Source organism: Balaenoptera borealis (genome assembly GCF_965194805.1).
Source record: "Balaenoptera borealis genome assembly, chromosome: 14".
Lineage (NCBI taxonomy): Eukaryota > Metazoa > Chordata > Mammalia > Artiodactyla > Balaenopteridae > Balaenoptera > Balaenoptera borealis.
In genome coordinates, this window is record NC_138875.1 from 82,336,541 (window position 1) to 82,349,017 (window position 12,477).

The following is a 12,477-nucleotide window of genomic DNA, read 5'->3' on the forward strand; positions in this document are numbered from 1 at the left end:
TCACCACATCCTTTCCAGCATTTATTGTTTCTTTCTTTTTTGATAATGGCCATTCTGACCAGCGTGAGGTGATACCTCATTGTAGTTTTGATTTGCATTTCTCTAATAATTAGTGATGTTGAGCATCTCTTCATGTGCCTCTTGGCCATCTGTATGTCTTCCTTGGTGAAATGTCTATTTAGGTCTTCCGCCCATTGTTTTAACTGGATTGTTTGTTTTTTTGATATTGAACTCTTGAGCTGTTTGTATATTTTGGAGATTGATCCTTTGTCTGTTGTTTCATTTGCAAATATTTTCTCCCATTCTGAGGGTTGTCTTTTGGTCTTGTTTGTGTTTCCTTTGCTGTGCAAAAGCTTTTAAGTTTAAGTCCCATTTGTTTATTTTTGTTTTTATTTCTGTTATTCTAGGAGGTGGGTCAGAAAAGATCTTGCTGTGGTTTATGTCAAAGAGTGTTTTTCCTATGTTTTCCTCTAAAAGTTTTATAGTGTCTGGTCTTACATTTAAGTCTTTAATCCATTTGGAGTTTACTTTTGTGTATGGTGTTAGGGAGTATTCTAATTTCATTCTTCTACATGTAGCCGTCCAGTTTTCCCAGCACCACTTATTGAAGAGGCTGTCTTTTCTCCATTGTATGTTCTTGCCTCCTTTGTCATAAATTAGGTGCCCATATGTGCGTGGGTTTATCTCTGGGCATTCTATCCCGTACCATTGATGTATATTTCTCTTTTTGTGCCAGTACCATACTGTCTTGATTACTGTAGCTTTGTGGTATAGTTGAAGTCAGGGAGCCTGATTCTTCTTTTTTTTTTTCCTCAAGATTGCTTTGGCTATTTGGGGTCTTTTTTGTTTCCATACAGATTGTAAGATTCTTTTGTTCTAATTCTGTGAAGAATGCCATTGGTAGTTTGATAGGGATTGCATTGAATCTGTAGATTGCTTTGGGCAGTATAGTCATTTTCGCAATATTGATTTCTTCCAATCCAAGAACATGGTATATTTCTCCATCTGTTTATGTCATCTTTGACTTCTTTCATCAGTGTTTTATAGTTTTCTGAGTACAAGTCTTTAGCCTCCTTAGGCAGGTTTATTCCTAGGTATTTTATTCTTTTTGTTGAGTGGTAAATGGGAGTGTTTCCTTAATTTCTCTTGCTGATTTTTCGTTGTTGGTGTATAGGAATGCCAGAGATTTCTGTGCATTAATTTTGTATCCTGCAACCTTACCAAATTCAGTGATCAATTCTAGTAGTTTTCTGGTGGCACCCTTAGGATTTTCTATGTATGGTATCATGTCATAAGCAAATAGTGACAGTTTTACTTCTTCTTTTCCAATTTGTATTCCTTCTATTTCTTTTTCTCTTGATTGCCATGGCTGGGACTTCCAAAACTATGTTGAATAAGAGTGGCGAGGGACTTCCCTGATGGCGCAGTGGATGGGAATCCGCCTGCCATTGCAGGGGACACGGGTTCGAGCCCTGGTCCAGGAGGATCCTACATGCTGTGGAGCAACTGAGCCCGTGCACCACAACTACTGAGCCTGTGCTCTAGAGCCTGCACGCCACCACTACTGAGCCCACGTGCCACAACTGCTGAAGCCCGTGTGCCTAGAGCCCGTGCTCCACAACAAGAGAAGCCTGTGCACTGCAATGAAGAGTAGCCCCCACTTGCTGCAACTAGAGAAAGCCCGCGTGCAGCAACGAAGACCCAACACAGCCAAAAATAAATAAATAAATTAATTAATTAATTAAAAAAGAAAAAGAAAAGAGTGACAAGAGTGGACATCCTTGTCTTGTTCCTGATCCTAGTGGAAATGCTTTCAGTTTTTCACCATTGAGTATGATGCTTGCTGTGGGTTTGTCATATATGGTCTTTATTATGTTGAGGTAGGTTCCCTCTATGCCCATTTTCTGGAGAGTCTTTATCATAAATGGGTGTTGAATTTTGTTCACAAGCTTTTTCTGCATCTATTGAGATGATCATATGGTTTTTATTCCTTAATTTATTAATGTGGTGTATCACATTGATTGATTTGCATATATTGAAGAATCCTTGCATCCCTGGGATAAATCCCACTTGATCATGGTGTATGATCCTTTTAAAGTGCTGTTGGATTCTGTTTGCTAGTATTTTGTTCAGGATTTTTGCATCTATGTTCATCAGTGATACTGGTCTGTAATTTTCTTTTTTGTGTGATTTTTTTTTTCTGGTTTTGGTATCAGGGTGATGGTGGCTTTGTAGAATGAATTTGGGAGTGTTTCTCCCTCTGCAGTTTTTTGGAAGAGTTTGAGAAGGATCTGTGTTAGCTCTTCTCTAAATGTTTGATTGAATTCGCCTGTGAAGCCACCTGGTCCTGGACTTTTGTTTGTTGGAAGATTTTAAATTACGGTTTCAATTTCATTACTTGTGATAGGTCTATTTATATTTTCTAATTCTTCCTGGTTCAGTCTTGGAAAATTGTACCTTTCCAAGAATTTGTCCATTTCTTCATGTTTGTCCATTTTATTGGCATGTAGTTGTTTGTAGTAGTCCTTTGTACTTCTGCAGTGTCAGTTGTGATTTCTCCTTTTTCATTTCTAAATTTATTTATTTGCGTCCTTTCCCTTTTTTTCTTGATGAGTCTGGCTAAGGGTTTATCAATTTTGTTTATCTTCTCAAAGAACCAGCTTTTAGTTTTATTGATCTTTGCTGTTGTTTTCTTCATTTCTGTTTCATTTATTTCTGCTCTGATCTTTATGATTTCTTCCCTTCTACTGACTTTGGGTTTTCTTTGTTCTTCTTTCTCTAGTTCTTTTAAGAGTAGGGTTAGGTTAGATTGTTTATTTGAGATTTTCCTTGTTTCTTGAGGTGAGATTGAATTGCTGTAAACTTCCCTCTTAGAACTGCTTTTGCTGCATCCCATAGGTTTTGGGTCGTCGTGTTTTCATTGTCATTTGTTTCAATGTATTTTTTAAATTTCTTCTTTGATTTCTTCAGTGATCTCTTGGTTATTTAGTAGCGCACTGTTTAGCCTCCGTGTATTTGTGTTTTTTACAGTTTTTTTTCTGTAATTGATTTACAGTCCTATAGCATTGTGGTCAGAAAAGAAGCTTGATACGATTTCAGTTTTCTTAAATTTTCTGAGGCTTGATTTGTGGCCCAAGATGTGATCTATCCTAGAGAATGTTCTGTGTGCGCTTGAGAAGTAAGTGTATTCTGCCACTTTTGGGTGGAATGTTCTATAAATATCAATTAGATCTATCTGATCTGTTGTGTCATTTTTTTTTAAATTTTTATTTATTTATTTATGGCTGTGTTGGATCTTCGTTTCTGTGCGAGGGCTTTCTCTAGTTGTGGCAAGCGGAGACCACTCTTCATCGCGGTGCACGGGCCTCTCACTATCGCGGCCTCTCTTGTTGCGGAGCACAGGCTCCAGACACGCAGGCTCAGTAATTATGGCTCACGGGCCCAGCCGCTCCGCGGCCTGTGGTATCTTCCCAGACCAGGGTTCGAACCCATGTCCCCTGCATTGGCAGGTGGATTCTCAACCACTGCGCCACCAGGGAAGCCCTGCTGTGTCATTTAAAGCTTGTGTTTCCTTATTTATTTTCTGTTTGGATGATCTGTCCACTGGTGTAAGCGGGGTGTTAAAGTCCCCTACTATTATTGTATTACTGTCGATTTCTTCTTCCATGGTTGTTAGCATTTGCCTTACGTATTGAGGTGTTCCTATGTTGGGTGCATAAACATTTGTAATTGTTATATCTTCTTCTTGGATTGATACCTTGATCATTATGTAATGTCCCTCCTTATCTCTTGTAACAGTCTTTATTTTAAAGTCTATTTTATCTGATAGGAGTGTTGCTACTCCAGCTTTCTTTTGATTTCCATTTGCATGGAATATCTTTTTCCATCCCTTCACTTTCAGTCTGTATGTGTCCCTAGGTCTGAAGTGGGTCTCTTGTAGACAGCATATATATGGGTCTTGTTTTTGTATCCATTCAGCCAGTCTGTGTCTTTTGGTTGGGCCATTTAATCCATTTACATTCAATGTTACTTTCGATATGTATGTTCCTATTACCATTTTCTCAATTGTTTTGGGTTTGTTTTTTATGGGTCTTTTCCTTCTTTTGGCATTTCCTGCTTAGAGAAGTTTCTTTAGCATTTGTTGTAAAGCTGGTTTGGTGGTGCTGAATTCTCTTAGCTTTTGTTTGTCTGAAAAGCTTTTGACTCCTCCATCGAATCTGAATGAGGTCCTTGCTGGGTAGAGTAATCTTGGTTGTAGGTTTTTCTCTTTCATCACTTTAAGTATATCTTGCCACTCCCTTCTGGCCTGCAGAGTATCCACTGAAAAATCAGCTGATAACCTTATGGGGATTCCTTTGTACGTTATTTTTTGTTTCCCCTTGCTGCTTTTAATATTTTTTCTTTGAATTTAATTTTTGCTTGATTAATAAGTGTCCTGGTGTGTTTTTCCTAGGGTTTATCCTGTATGGGACTCTCTGTGCTTCCTGGACTTGGGTGACTATTTCCTTTCCCATGTTAGGGAAGTTTTCCACTATAATCTCTTCAAATATTTTCTCAGACCCTTTATTGTTCTCTTCTTCTGGGATGCCTATAATTTGAATGTTGGTCTGTTTAGTATTGTCCCAGAGATCTCAGAGATTGTCTTCAATTCTTTTCATTCTTTTTTCCTTATTCCGCTCCTTGGCAGTTATTTCTGTCATTTTGTTCCAGCTCACTTATTTGTTCTTCTGCCTCCGTTATTCTGTTATTGATTCCTTCTAGTGTATTTTTCATTTCAGTTATTGTGTTGTTCATCTCTGTTTGTTCTTTTGTTCTTCTAGATCTTTGTTAAACATTTCTTGTATTTTTTCAATCTGGGCTTCCGTTGTATTTTCGAGATTCTGGATCATCTTTACTATCATTACTCTGAATTTTTTTCAGGTAGATTGCCTATTTCCTCTTTGTTTATTTGGTCTTGTAGGTTTTTACCTTGCTTCTTCATCTGTGACGTATTTTTTTGCCGACTCTTTTTTTTTTTTTAATGAGTGGGATTGTGTTCCTGTTTTACTGGTTGTTTGGCCTGAGGCTTCCACCACTATTGGGTAGAGCTGGGTAGGTTATTGGGTAGAGCTGGGTCTTGGTGCTGAGATGAGGAACTCTGTGAGACCTCACTCTGATGAATATTCCCTGGGGTCTGAGGTTCTCTATTAGTCCAGTGGTTCGGACTCGGAGCTCCCTTCGCAGGAGCTTCTGCCTGACCCCGGGCTCATGAATCAAGATCCTGCAAGCCGTGTGGGGCAGCAAAAAAAAAAAAAGAGAAGAATTAAAAAGAGAACAGTAACAAAGTAAAAAATAAAATTAGACTAGGAAACTAACAGATATGTTAGAAAGAATGTAAAAATAATAATATAGATGAATCAGCAACTAGAAGGTTCATCAGTACCGCAGTAGTAAAAAAAAGAATGAGGGAAAAGGAAAAAAAAAAAAGGGTTGGGGGAAGGCCTTGGCCATGGAGAGCAGGGCCTAAACAAGGGCGAGGTTTGGGTGGTGGGCGGGGCCAATGCTCAGGACCCACAGGGCTGGAAAAGGCCCTGTGGGGGGTGGGGCTTAGGCTCAAGGAACAGAAGGGGCCCAGGCGTGCCCCCCACCCCTGGTGTCAGAGCAGGGGACCTCACCTGGGAGCCCAGCAGCCTTCCTGGGCTCGAGTGGGCAGGGCAAACGCCCTCCTCTCCTCTCACCTGCTCCTCTGGTCTGATGTCAGGGAGGGCCCCTCCCACCTGCCTCTCCTGATCGCTTGGGCCTCCCTCCTATGTCCCCAGGACCAGTGTGTCTGCATGGGGGTGGAAGGGAGGGCCTTGGAGGGCAGGGGACTGGCCTGGGAGCTCAGCAGGTTCCCCTGCCCCCAGTGGGCGGGGCAGTCGCCCTCCGCCCTTCTCCTGCTCCCCCTGGATGGCCCCTCCTGCCTTCCACTCCTGATCTCCCCGGCCTCCCTCCTGTGCCCCCAGGACCCACGTGGCCTGGATGGGGCTTTGGACGAGGGGAACCGGCTTGAGAGCTCAGCAGGCTCCGCTGCCTGAGTGGGCCAGGTGATCGCCCTCTGCTCCCTTCCCACTCTTCCTGGAGAGCCCCTCCTACCTGCCTCTCCTGATCTCCCTGGCCTCAGGGGCACTGATCTTGTTTGGCCTCCACTTCTCTCCCCTTGGTCCCCCTACGTCCTACTGGTTCACGTTGGGGTTCCTCCTGTCTCCTTGGAGGTCAGAGTTCCCCACCAGCAGCCGGCAGGCGCCCTAGTTGTAGGGAGATGCTAAGTCCATGTCCTCCCACACCACCATCTTGACTCCTCCCCCCAGCAGCATTTTAAGTGATAAAATTTCTGAACAATTTCAGCTCAACTTTTAATTTAGCCAATTTAAGGTTTTAAGAAAATTGCTTTTCAAATGTTAAATTACTAATTACAGTGCCTTTATGTTACATAAAGGGCCTAGTAAAACTAAGGTGAAATATTTTATCTTAAAGATGTTTTATCTGAAGTTTTAACTAGGGAATCCAATTTGTACATCTCACAAACACAGTTTATTAGTAGGGGAAATAAGAACTATTGCATATTTATTTATTTACTTTTGGCCATGCTGCGCCACATGCATGCATGTGGAATGTTAGTTCCCGGACCAGGGATCGAACCCTTGCCCCCTACAGTGGAAGTGCAGAGTCTTAACCACTGGACCGCCAGGGAAGTCCCCAGAACTACTGCTTTTTAATATTTAAGTAGGATATATTTTTCTCTCAGGAATATTTTTTTTATCTCATTTTATCATAGTACTATAAAATTTTGTAGTTCGTTTTGTATAGGAAGAATATCAGGTTTCTTCATTATTGATGCATTCTGGTGCAGATTGGCACTGCCTAAATAGAGCTTCTATAAAGTCCAGTTACTTTATTCAAACTTGTGATAAAGTATATTGTAACATCAAAAGCATTTGTATGGTTGTTTATTGTGGAAGCCCTGTATCCTTTGCACTTTCTGAATGGTGCACCGATCGAGATGTCTGTCCTGTTGTTTAGTCATATTCTAGGCTTTTCTGTTGGTTTCCATCAGAGGAACAGAAACACAAATTAATTTGCAAATTGTATTTTTAACAAAACAGAACTTAGGTATTTGCTTTTCCACATCAGTTGATTCTTTCCAGACTTTGGTCAAAGGGGTGCCTGGGTCAGATCTCAGAAAAGAACAAAAGAAAATGATTTGGGTGGTTTGGTTTGATTCTAACTAGAAAACCATAGAGTCTCTCTTTAAATTTTTAATTAATTTATTTTTAACACAAGGAGTGATGTTTGGACTGAAAATAAGAGACTCTTAACATGATACACTGTACTTTTCCTTGGAGCTGCTTGTTGCTCAGGAAAGAACTTCTTCACGTGGCGTACTGTGTTTCTTAGAGCTCATTATTGCTGCTTTTCCTCTCCTGTATTTGCACTTTGGAAGCTGACATCCTTGAGCTCTCTTGCCTACTTCAGCTGTTCCAGTAGTCTCCATCTCAGTTCTCTTGCTAAGGCTCTGTCATTTCTTCCTTGAATGGTAAATTTACTTTGAGTTTCAGGACTCAGAAACTTTCTGTGATGATCACAGTCAAAATAACTATTGCTCTAGGCTATATTGTTTTGTTGTCAGACATCTCATCCCTTGTTAAAAAATCTACAGTGACCACTGTGGCTTACAGAATAAAGTTGGGATGCCATACCTTGGCATTCAGGGCCCTCCCCAGTGGAACTTCTCTTTTTCAACCTCATCTCTCATTATTCCCCAGTATTAATCCACTTCTTGACCTAAGGTGGCGTTTTCTGCATGCTAGATATTCTTCTCTCCATTTTTGAGCTTGGTTATCTTACTGCTGGATTTATTCTCCACTCTGAATATCTTCCTTCCTAACTAGAATTTTAGATACTTTTTCAAGACCAAGCTCAAATCTCCTTTCCTCTTTAGTCTTCCCTGACCTTCCCAGCTCACTGTGGTCTGTTTTGATTGCCTATAACAATGGCTTCTAAGCTTTACTACATTTTATTTTCAGCACAGAATAGTTTGTTCCCCCCTACCCCCCAAGGAAATCTCATGCTGAATCCCACTTATAAGGCAGTGGTGGGGGAGGGGATTGGGAATTATCCTAGAACCTTATTTATTCAGCTTTTGCTCTGTCTGCTCAGGTACCTTTAAGAAATCAGATTTCATGGAGAACAGTTGAAAAATCAGTTGTCTTACCCCATGTACTGAACACTCAGCTTTACAAAGCAGTGTATATCTTTTTGTGAGTGTATTTTGTCTCTCCCAATGCATTATAATTTTCTGGAGTTCAGACATCATGTTTATAGAACCTAGGGATGTGTATACCCTGTGGTATCTAGCATAATGCCTTACAGATATGTAGTAGGTACTCAATGTATACTGATTCTTTCAATTGATATTTTTAAAGTTTTATAGGTCTTTACACACACTACACCCAAGCCAGGGAAAAGCTAGTAGTTTTTGGTGTTTCTTTTTTTTTCTTTCTTACATAGACATTGCCATAGACAACTGGTAATTACCACTCATTTCCAGGAAACTCAAGAAAGCAGTTACTCCTAGCCAGACTAAAAGCAGCTTTCCTACAACATGACATATCCAGAGTATATTTTTTCTGACAAAAGGTTGCTTCTAGTAGGCATTTTAATACCCTTTTGAAATACAGAAAACAAAATCCCAGGTGCTAACTTTGAAAACAAGGCCCAAATGATTCTGGTACAAGTGAGAAAAGTCAGAAGCACAGGTAAGGGAGTGAAGTATTAGAACATGCATGTGGGCTATTTTGAAGGTCTTTTAAAGTAATTAATTTGCCTTAGTTGCTGTGTATGTTAGAAATGCATACATACTTGAATTTATGTCAAAGGACACAACGTATTCATTTGTGAAGAACAGTATGAAATCAACTTTACTTCGGTTCAGTTTGAAATCACATGAGTAAAAGATACCACACTTTAGAGATTAGCTTATTTTATTTTAGTGCTAACCAGGGTAGAAATAAACCCCTTTCTACTTATGGGTCACAAAACTCATTTTCCTTGTTAAAGTACCCTAGAGGCAAAGATATGATTAGGTAGTTCTCTGTTTGGAAAAATGACATTCTTTTCTAGTAAGATAAGAAATTATTTTTAAAATTATTGAAAATTTTGAGTAAAATGCAGGGTGCAGGTGGTTGGCCTATTGTTCTTAATTTTGTCGTGTTGGTCTGTCCTGTTCTGTGGAATGTTGTTAGGTGTTGCATGGATTTGCTCACCAGTGTGTTCTCCTTTATTGTAACATCTCCATCTACTAGAAAGTCATGGTTTTGCCATTATTGGCTTTTATTTTATTTGCACGAAAGCCTTTTTTTTAAAATTAAATTTAATTTTTTTGGTTGTGCCCTGTGGCTTGCAAGATCTTAGTTCCCCGACCAGGGATTGAACCAATGCCCTTGGCAGTGGAAGTGCAGCATCCTAACCACTGGACTGCCAGGGAATTCCCCCAGGAGACTTTTAAAGACAGGTGTTTGGTCAAGAATTCTAGCTGCTGGGACAAGAAGAGATTATGAGCAGGGGAGGCTTTGTTGCCTGTTCGTAGGGGACATGTGCTACAGAGATGAATCCTAATTTTCTGTCCTGACCTTATCATGTGTGAAGTCAGGATGACCTATGTTTTGTTTTTCAACACTTTATACTAGTTCTTCCTGATTCATTTTCTCCTTTAAAGCTTAAAGTTGAAGAAAAAACTGATTTTTGTGGATCTAACCTCAAAGACCTGAATTTTGTGGTTACGTAACTGTCATCATATGGTGTATCAAACAAACCACTTCCAACATTTTAAATATTAAATAGTTCTGCTTAACAGGCCCAGAATTATGATTAGAAAATAGTTGTGGTTGTTCAAAATGAACATTATCCACTTCTGCATTTTTTAATAGGCAAGAGCTATTGTCTGATTCATTTTGTAATATAATTATAACTTCTTGGTATTTAGAACAGAGGGGTATATACATTTGGAATGTATTTAAGTTTCCCATAGTTTTGTGGCTAAGACCCTTCTTATATCTTCAAATGTTAGTTTGCAAATGGTAGATTTTGCAAAATTTTATTTTCAAGTTGATCATTTGGAACAGAACACTATTCCTGCAGAAATTTAGCTCTGTTACTTCAATATCATTCATTTCCATCTTATTTTAGCAGCCTGCTTTCATGACTTTGTCATCACTTGTAACTGCTTCTCTTCCAGAATGCCCTCCAAGGTCTACTCTGACCATAGCCACCTTGACCTTTACTCTTCTACTCCTCTTCTTGTTACCTCTCACAGGGCTCTCTGACCCTTCCCTGGCCTTCCATTTTTAAACTCCTCTCTGTCTACTCCTTCAGCTAAGTAAAGGAGTGTGGCTGGGGAAAATACCATTGTGGTGCTTGTTAGTTAGGAATGTAGGGTTTCTAGCTCTTGGCTGGAGCTTCAGCTCAGCAGACCCTTTTCTAACCTGTTTCTGCAACCCTAATTAATGACTACCGCCTCCAGTTCCTTACTCTGTTTACCTCATTTCCTTTATCCACAGCAGAATGCTCTTTCTTCCTGCTTTTTAGAACACATAGCCAGTGTTCTTAACCTGGATCCATGGATTTCCAAATGGTTCATGGATAAGATTCAGGGCATTGATGAACTTGGGTGGGAAAAAATATCACATCTTTATTTTCATTAATCTTTGATTGAAATGGAGCGTTTCTTTCCGTTATTAATGCAGACAACAAACCACTAGTGTTAGCAGTATCTGTGACTTCCATGCCTATAGAATTCAGTTAATTTCATATCACTTGTATAGATTTGGATTTTTTTAAATTAATTAATTAATTAATTTGGTTGCGCTGGGTCTTAGTTGCGGCAGGCGGGCTTCTTAGTTGTGGCATGCAAACTTTTAGTTGCAGCATGCATGTGGGATCTAGTTCCCTGACCAGGGATTGAACCTGGGCCCCCTGCTTTGGGATTGCAGAATCTTAATCACTGCACCACCAGGGAAGTCCCTAGATTTGGTTGGGTTTTTTTGTTTTGTTTTTTTTTTAATTTTAAAATTTTTATTTTTTTATTATTTATTTTTGGCTGCGTTGGGTCTTCATTGCTGCACACATGCTTTCTCTAGTTGCAGTGAGCGGGCTTCTCATTACAGTGGCTTCTCATTGTGGAGCGTGGGCTCTAGGAGTGTGGGCTTCAGTAGTTGCAGTGCGTGGGCTCAGTGGTTACGGCATGTGGGCTCTAGGGCGCTCGGGCTTCAGTAATTGTGGTGCGTGGGGCTCAGTAGTTGTGGCTCATGGGCTCTAAAGCGCAGGCTCAGTAGTTGTGGTGCACGGACTTAGTTGCTCCGTGGCATGTGGGATCTTCCCGGACCAGGGCTCGAACCCATGTCCCCTGCATCAGCAGGCAGATTCTTCACCACTGCACCACCAGGGAAGCTCTCCTTTGATTTTCTGTGTATTTTTTGCATTTAAATCCATAGGCTTCCTGCAAATGCTGAAGGGGTCCATAGATCAAAGAAAAAGGTTAAGAATCCTTAATCTAGAGGGTCCCTGTGCCCCATTTCCCTGCAGTTTTCTCTTTTTTTTCTCTCTCTTGCCTGAGGACAACACCTCCACTTGTCCCTTTGCTTTTGTTGTTCCGTTCCGCACACCCTGGGCCCTTACTGTGTTCATTATTCCCATCTTATTTGTTTATCCTATTCTTTAATACTGTGTTCTTTAATATTATCTGTATAATAAAATACATGGTTTAGTATATATTCATAGTGTAAAAACTTACATAGAACGTAAAAGTATAAAATAAAAAGGGTAATCTCTCCTCTGGCCTCAAATTCCATTTCCTTGGGGGAATCCTATGGACTTGTGTGCAATTCAGAAAAATACTATTTTTAACTCTACTCTAGTCTGTATTAGAACACCTTTTACTTCCCCCTAAATTATATTTTAGCACTTTACACGTTAGATTCTAAAAGATTTACTCCACCTCTGTAATTATTCTCCCTTAGCTGGGAGCTTCTGCAGGAAAAGACGGGGATTGTGTCTCAGTCAAAAATGAATCCCCAGCTCATCCAAACTGAATGACCAGCACGTACATTATCAGTACTCAGCAATGCTAAAATTGAATTAAAAATGGCCTCTTAGTTGCTAGGTTGGTACCCACTGTAACTGATGCTCTGTTGTGTATAGATTGGTCCATATAAAACTCATGGTACATGATGAGAAAATATTTTTTTATTTTTTAAAAAATTATTTATTTATTTATTTATTTTTGGCTGTGTTGGGTTTTCGTTTCTGTACGAGGGCTTTCTCTAGTTGCGGCAAGCAGGGGCCACTCTTCATCGCGGAGCGCGGGCCTCTCACTATCGCAGGCTCTCTTGTTGCGGAGCACGGGCTCCAGACACGCAGGCTCAGTAGTTGTGGCTCACCGGCCTAGTTGCTCCGCGGCAT

The 12,477-nt window shown here is 40.3% G+C and overlaps 1 protein-coding gene across 17 annotated transcripts in view; it reads left to right on the forward strand.

The window, feature by feature from the left end:
* ATXN2 (ataxin 2) overlaps nt 1-12,477 on the forward strand; it is a 132,025-nt gene that overhangs the window by 48,255 nt on the left and 71,293 nt on the right. The gene's annotated exons all lie outside the window — the stretch shown is intronic.